The sequence below is a fragment of the Orycteropus afer genome, unplaced genomic scaffold (genome assembly GCF_000298275.1).
Source record: "Orycteropus afer afer isolate SDZICR_OR568_19922 unplaced genomic scaffold, OryAfe1.0 scaffold00040, whole genome shotgun sequence".
NCBI classification, from domain to species: Eukaryota; Metazoa; Chordata; class Mammalia; order Tubulidentata; family Orycteropodidae; genus Orycteropus; species Orycteropus afer.
The window spans coordinates 7,455,419-7,463,868 of NW_006921627.1; positions in this window are offsets into that span (position 1 = coordinate 7,455,419).

Below are 8,450 nucleotides of genomic sequence, written 5' to 3' on the forward strand. Positions count from 1 at the left end.
AGTATTCTTTGTCAACACCACAAATCAAAGACATCAATTATTTGGTCTTCCTTATTCATTGTCCAGCTTTCACATGACTATGAGGAGACTGAAAATACCATGCCTTGGGTTGGGCACATCTCAGTATTCAAAGTGACATCTTTGCTTCTTTACACTTTAAAGAGGTCTTTTGCAGCAGATTTACCCAGTGCAATACTATGTCTGATTTCTTAACTGCTCCTTCCACAGATGTTGATTGTGGATCCAAGTAAAAGATCCCTGACAACTTCAATCTTTTCTCCATTAATCGTGATGTTGCTTATTGGTCCAGTTGTGAGGATTTTTGTTTTCTTTATGTTGAGGTGTAAACCATACTGAAGATTGCAGTCTTTGATCTTCATCAGTAAATGCTTGAGTCATCTTCACTTTCAGTAAGCAAGGTTGAATTATCTGCACATCACAGGTTGTTAATGAATCTTCCTCCAGTCCTAGTATTCTTCTTCATATAGTCCAGCTTTTTGGATTATTTGCTCAGCATACAGATTGAATAAGTATGGTGAAAGGATACAATCCTGACACTGACAACCCCTTTCTGAATTTAAATCATGCAGAATCCCCTTGTTCTGTTCAAATGACAGCCTCTTGGTCTATGTACAGGTTCCTCATGAGCACAATTAAGTGTTCTGGAATTCCCATTACTTACAATGTTTCCATAATTTGTTATGATCCACACAGTCAAGTACCTTTGAATAGCCAATAAAACACAGGTAAACATGTTTCTAATATACTTTGCTTTCCACCAAGATCCATCTGACATCAGCAATGATATCCCTCATTCCATTCTTCTGAATCCAGCTTGAATTTCTGAAAGTTCCCTGTTTGTCAATACACTGCTACAATCAGTTTTTAAATTATCTTCAGCAAAATTTTATTTGTGTGTGATATCAATATTGTTCGATAATTTCCACATTCTGTTGGGTTACCTTTCTTTGGAATGGACACAAATACTTATCTCTTCCAGTCAGTTGGCCAGGTAGCTGAATTTCTTGGCATAAATGAGTAAGCACCTCCAGTGCTGCATCTGTTTCTTGAAACATCTCAATGAGTATTCTGTCAATTCCTGGAGCCTTGTTTTTTTTGTTTTGCCAATTCCTCGGTGCAGCTTGGACTTCTTCCTTAAATACCATGGGTTCTTAATCATATGCTACTTCCTGAAATAGTTGGACATCCACCAGTTCTCTTTGGTACAATGAGTCTGTGTATTCTTTCCACCTTCTTTTGATGCTTCCTGCATCATTCAATATTTTGCACACAGAATCCTGCAATATTGCAACTCAAGGCTTGAATTTTTTGTTCAGTTCTTTCAGCTTAAGAAATGCTAAGCATGTTCTTCACTTTTGGTTTTCTAATTCTGGGTATTTGTACATTTCATTATAATACTTTGTCTTCTTGAGCTGCTCTTTGAAATTTTCTGTTCAGCACTTTTATCTCATTTCTTCCATTAGCTTTAGCTACTCTTCACTCAAGAGCAAGTTTCCGAGCCTCTTCTCATGTCCATTCTTGTCTTTTCTTCCATTCCTATCTTTTGAATGACTTTTTGCTTTCTTCATGTATGATGTTCTTGATGTCATCCCACAACTCATCTGGTTTTCGGTTTTCAACACACCAAATCTATTCTTCAGATGGTCTCTAAATACAGGGGTTATAATTAAAGTCCTATTTTGGCTCTCATGGAATTGTCTTAATTTTCTTCAGCTTCAATTTAAAATTGCATATGAGCAACTGATGGTCTGTTCCACAGTCAGCTCCTGGCCTTGTTTTGACTGAAGATAGTGAGCTTCTCCATTGCCTCTTTCCACAGATGTAGTCAATCTGATTCTTGTGTATTCCATCTAGTAAGGTGCACGTGTATAGCCACCATTTATGTTGTTGCAATAAAGTATTTGCAATGAATAAGTTGTTGGTCTTGCAAAAATCTATCATGCAATCTCCAGTGTCATTTCTGTCACCAAGGCCATATTTTCTAACTACCAATGATTCTTCTTTGTTTTCAACTTTCACATTCCAATTATCAGTAATAATCAATGTATCTTGATTGCATGTTTGGTCAATTTCAGACTGCAGAAGTTAGTAAAAGTCTTCAATTTCTTCATCTTTGGCTTTAGTGGTTGGTGCATAAATTTGAGTAATACTAGTATCAACTGGTCTTCCTTGTAGGTATATGGATATTATGCGATCACTGATAACACTGTACTTCAGGATAGATCTTGAAACATTCATTTTGATGATGAATGTGACACCATTCCTCTTCAACTGTCATACTTGGCATAGTAGACCATATGATTGTCTGGTTCAAAATGACCAAAACCAGTCCATTTCAGCTCACTGATGCCTATGATATTGATTTTTATACATTTCATTTCATTTTTGACTGCTAATTTTCCTATGCTCATACTTTGTACATTCCACATTCCAATTATTAATGGATGTTTGCAGCTGTTTCTTCCCATTTTTAGTAGCAATAAGCATGAGTGTGCACATACCTATTCATATCATGACTATTTTATCTGTAGTATATATATGTAGTAGTGAGATTGCTGGTTCATGTAGTATTTCTAACTTTTAAAAGAATAATCATACCATTGTCCACAGGTTGCACCATTTTACAGACTCACCAGCAGTGTTTGAGGGTTCCAGTAACTCCACACCCCCATCAGCCTTTGTTGTTTTCTGGTTTTTTTTTTTTTTTTTTTTTTGAACTTTGCTATTAATGCTGAGGTGAGATGCTATCTCGTTGTTTTGATTTGCACCTCTCTAATAGACTTGACAGCAGTGAGTTTGGTCTTTTGGTGTTTTAATGGTCATGGTTTTTTTTGTGATGTCTGTTCATGTCCTCTGCCTATTTTTCAATTGTGTTTTTGTTGTTGTTGTTGTTGTTGAAGTGTTGACTTTTTTTTTTTAATAAATTTTAGAGATTAATCCCTTGTTCAATATGTTGTTGACAAACATTTTTCCAAATCTGTGGGTTCTCCTTTTACTCTTCGTGGCATCTCCTGATGCACATAAATGTTTAATGTTAAAGAGGTCCCAGTCATACAGTTTTTCTTCTGCTGTTTGTGTGTTTTCAGTTATATTTGATAGTGTATTTATGCCATGTATTAGGGTTCTTAAGTTTGCCCATATTTTTAATTTGATGATCTTTATACTTTTAGGTTTTACATTTAAGCCTTTGATCCATCTTGTGTTAGCTTTTCTGTATAGTATGAAATATGAATACTGTTTTATTTTTCTGCAAATGGATAGCCAGCTTTGTCAGCACCATTTGTTAAAGAGACTATCTCTTCCTCATTTAATGGGTTTTGGCCCTTTGTCAAAGATCAGTTGTCCATAGGTGGATGGATTTACTTCTGGGTTCTCAAGTCTGTTCCATTTGTCTACGTGTCTGTTGTACAAATACCAGGCTGTTTCGACTATTGTGGTTGTATAGTAGGTTTTGAGATTGGGGAGTGTGAAGTCTCCTACTTTGTTCTTCTTTTTTAGTGCTTTGTTTATCCAGGGTCTCTTCCTTTTTCATATAAAGTTGGTGATTAGTTTTTTCACCTTTTTAAAGAATGATGATGAAATCTGGATCAGGATTGCATTTTACATGTAGATTGCTTTGAGTATTGACATTCTCACAATGTTAGGTCTTCCTACTCACGAATATGATATATTCTTCCATTTAAGTAGGTCTCTTTTGGTTTCTTATAGCAGTGTTTTGTAGTTTTCTTTGTATAGATCTTTTGTATCTCTGCTTACATTTATTCCTAAGTACTTCATCTTTTGGGTGGTTATGATAAATGGTGCTGTTTTCCTGATTTCTTTTTCAGAGTTCTCTTTGTTACTACAAATGGGTCTGACTATACCCTACTACTTTGCTGAATCCTTCTATTAGCTCCAATTGTTTTCTTGTTGAGTCTCTGAGGTTTTCTATGTACAGGATCATATCATTTGAAAATATAGGTAGTTTTGCTTCTTCTTTACCAATTTGGATGCCTTTTATTTCCATTTTTTGCCTTATTGCTCTGGCAAGGACTTCCAATACAATATTGAATACGAGTGGTGATAAAGGTCATCTTTGTTGAGTTCCTTTTTGCAAGGGGAATGTTTTCAGTTTCTCTCCATTGAGAATAATGTTTATTGTTGGTTTTGTGTACCTCCCTAATTATGCTGAGGAATTTCCCTTCTATTCCTTTTTTTTTTTTTTTTTTTTTTTTGATGAGGAACAGTTGTTGGATTTTGTCAAATGTCTTTTCTGTATCAATTGATATGATCTTGTGGCTCTTTTCATTTGTTTTATTTATGTGGTTGATTGTTTTTCTAATGTTGAAACATCCTTGCATCCCTGTTATACATCCCACTTAGTCATGATGTATTACTTTTTGATATATTGTTGGATCCTATTGGCTAGTATTTTGTTGAGCATTTTTGTGTCTATATTCATGAGGGATATTGGTCTATAATTTTCTTTTTTAGTGATGTCTTTGTCTGGTTTTGGTATCAAGGTTATGCTTGCTTCATCAAATGAGTTAGATAGTATTCCATCCTTTTCTATGTTCTGGAATAGTTTGAGCAGAATTGGTGTCAGTATTTCTCTGAATATTTGGTAGAATTCATCAGTGAAGCCATCTGGGCCAGGATATTTTTTTGTTGAGAGTTTTTTAAATGGCCTGTTCATTTTCTTCTTTTGTGATTAGTGTTCATATTTTCTACCTTAGATTGTGTTAGTTTGGGTAGGTGGTGGATTTCTAGAGATTTATCCATTTCTTCCAGGTTTTGAAGTACAGGTCTTCATAATATCCTGTTATTATCCTATTAATTTCAGTTGTAAAATTGCCTATTTCATTTCTTATTCATGTTATTTACATCTTCTCCTTTTCCTTTGTTAAAACAATTTTCCAGTTGTTTGCAAATTTATTAATCCTTTCAAAGAGCCAACTTCCAGTTTTGTTAATTATTTCTTTTTCAGCTTTCTGTTTCATTTATTTCTGTCTGCTCTAATCTTTATTATTTCCTTTCTTCTGTGACTGTAGGATATTTGCTCTTTTTTTGTACTTGTTGGAGACATTGGTTTAAGATGTTGATTTTGGTTCTTTCTTCTTTTTTGATCATATATTTACTGATTTATTGCTTTATTGTCTTTTGAGCACTTCTTTTGCTGTGTCCCAATGATTTTGGTATGTTGTGTTTCCATTCTCATTTGATTCAAGAAATTTTTTTTTTAATTTCATTTTTTTATTTCTTCTATTACCCAAAACTAAAAAAACTCACTGCTGTCAAGTCAATTCGACTCCTGGTGACTCTTTCTTGGGTTTTGAGGTGGTAACCCTTCAGACGTAGATTGTCCAACCTTCCTTCCACGGAGTGGCTGGTGGGTTTGAAGCTTTCTGGTTAGCAGTCAAATGCCTTAGGCACTTGACTGCTAACCAGAAAGCTGGTGGTTCAGTTCAGAAAGCTGGTAATTCAGTTTCCATGTATTTGAATTTTCCCTTGATATACCTGTTGTTGATTTCTTAATTTATAGCATTGTGATCTGAGAAGATGTTTTGTAGTATTTCAATGCTTTTAAATTTATTGAGCCTTGCTTTGTGCCTAATATATGTAGATCTTGGAGTTTGAACACTGTTGCAAGCATGTGAAATTCTCAAAATAACAAAATGTTACCGATGAAAAATTAGATTAATATAAAAGGAAATATTGATATCAGTATCACATTTTTCCATCTGAAGACTTTTTTTGGGGCTAATGGACCATGAGAACCACAGCCTCTACTACCCTGAGACCAGAACTAGAGGGTGCCTGGGTACCATTACTGACTCCTCTGATCAGGACCACAGAAGGTCCTGAACAGAATGGGATAAAAATGTAGAACAAAATTCAAAATCATAAAGAAGACCATATTTACTGGTCTGATAGAGACTGGCCAAACCCACAAGTAAACAATAGCACTTGTGAGGAATGTACTCCTCAGGATAAGCAACCATATGAGACCAAAAGGGCAGCATTTGCCCAAAAACAAAGCTCTGAAGGTAGGAAGGGGCAGGAAAGAAGGACAAATGGAAACTGGGAACCCAGAGAGAAAATAGAAAGAGTGCTGCCACATTGAGGGCATTGCAACAAATGTAGTGAAATAAAATGTGTATAAATTGTTGAGTGGAAAACTAATTTGCTCACCAAACTTTTACCCAAACCACAATTAAATAAATTAATTAATAAAAGCCACAAATAAAATGTCAGAAAAAAAATAAAAAAGACTTTTTGGAAATAGACTAGGTCCAAATTTTAAACACCGGATAACATTTGAATTTCAAAACATAGATATGCACTATAATACTTTTTTGTGGAGCTGAAGAAAGTGATGCTCTGAGTCAAGTAACTCCTGTGTCTATCTAGTAAAGAAGGTAGACAATCCCAGGTGAGTTTTTCTGATTGCCTCAAATACCAAGGTCTGGGTCTCTGGCTCAGCTACACCATCACTACAATGCAATCTATGACTTCAATCAACCTCCTCCATTACTAGGGCTGTCAAGAGGTGTCGGCTCAGAGCTGAAAGGCCTGCTGGCCACATGAATTAACTCTGGTAACAGAGCTTTGACAAAACAGAGCAGATGGCACCTTCTGCCTCCACTCAGGCTGATCAGGTCTCTCCTACCCTGATTCCTTTGATGAGCCCTTCACTTGGGAGATGGTGTTTCCCCTCATCCCTACTTGGTATGAACTGGCAATCCAAAGATATGCAGATTTAACAAGGTTTTTCTATTTTTCCCGGAGGGAGCTGCCTTGAATGAGAAGGCAGGGCTGTCTGTGTAGATGTCTTTGTGCATTGTCCAGCACCCCTATGTGCAGTCCTGAATTTAGGATGGGTTTCTGGGTAATGATGGTGGTAACATGTGAACTTCTGTAAATACACAGCATCAGCAGAACAGACAAGTATATGCCTGTACCTCACCTGGACTGTCTGCAAAGTCTATACTGCCTAGTAGGCCCATACCACTTCCACCTACTGCTCCCAGAAGGCTAGACTACTGACACTATTCCTAGAGGGCTCTGTCTTGCCAGGCTTCTAGCATACTTCATCTTTTTGGAAACTTGTATCACCCCATAAAGTATGTATGATTAATATTCTCATCATACGGATGAGGAAATTGAATTTCAGAAAGGTTTAGTAACTTGGCTCAAGGTCTAGCACAGGTAGTGACCTTATCTTCCGCTACACCACACAGCCTTCCCATGGGTCCCAGCTGTGAACTTGCTTTCAGCAATCTACTTATTCCCAACTAAAATAACCTAAGTCATATCTCAGATGCATATTTGTCATTTTAACAAGGACATCCATTTTTCTTCCTTCCTTGCTTCTTCCTTTCCTTTTTCCCTCCCTCCTTCTCTCCTTCCCTCCTTTCCTTCTTTTTCTTCCTTCCTTCTTTACTCCTTCCCCTCCCATCCATCCTCCTTCTTCCTTCCTTCCTTCCTCCTTCCCTCTTTCCCAGTCTCCCTCTCCCTCTCTCATCTATTATCATGTAGTAGGGTATGAGCTAATATTGAGAAATTCAAATATGAATAAGATGTGGCCTCTGCTTTTAATGAATGAGCCTCTAATGGTAGGATGTCAGTCATGATAACTGGCAATAGAAGAAGATACAGACTACATAGCAATCAACTGCTTTTGACTAGCTAGGAGAATTTAAGAATCTCTGAGCCAGTCTGGGCCTGGGAATTAGCAGAAATGATTTCTCAAGTGTGACTTTCTCAGGTTTTCTGCTTACCCTGGCCTATGTCACAAATGAAGCATGGTGTGAAAGAGCCAACCTAATAGCTCTAAAAAAGTCAACTATAGAATAACTAGCAGGCAGGTACCATACCTTCTTTGATCTTAACCCCAGTTCCTAGCTCAGAACACGTATATAGTAAGTGCCCACTGATTATCGAATGAAGGAAAACCAGCATTTTGCTGAATTCTTTACAGGAAGGTCTGAAAACATTTTGTGTTTCATTCATATAGCTCTATATATAGGAGTTTTAATCTCATGAAAACAGGTTCCAGACTTCTGTTTCCAGAAAATACAGAGTAACAGGGACCAAATTTACCTTCCCAGATGAAATAACCAAAAAAAAAAAAAAAAAATCCCAACAAAATATATTTTAAAAAATGGTTCTCAAGATACTGGCCATAATGTAATAAAGGACAGTGAACCTTATGCAGGGCTGGGACAAGCATGACCTGTGTGAGGCTTCTAGGGGGCAAAGTTTGAGAAACCATTTATTCTCAAATGCTAGCCCTGTAGTTAGGAGTCCCTGGGTGGCACAAGCAGTTAAGCTCTTGGCTACTAGCAAAAAGGTTGGCAATTTGAATCCACTCAGAGGTACCCCAGAGGAAAGGCCTGGTGATCTACTTCTGAAAAATAAATGATTAAAAACCCTATGGAGTGCAGTTC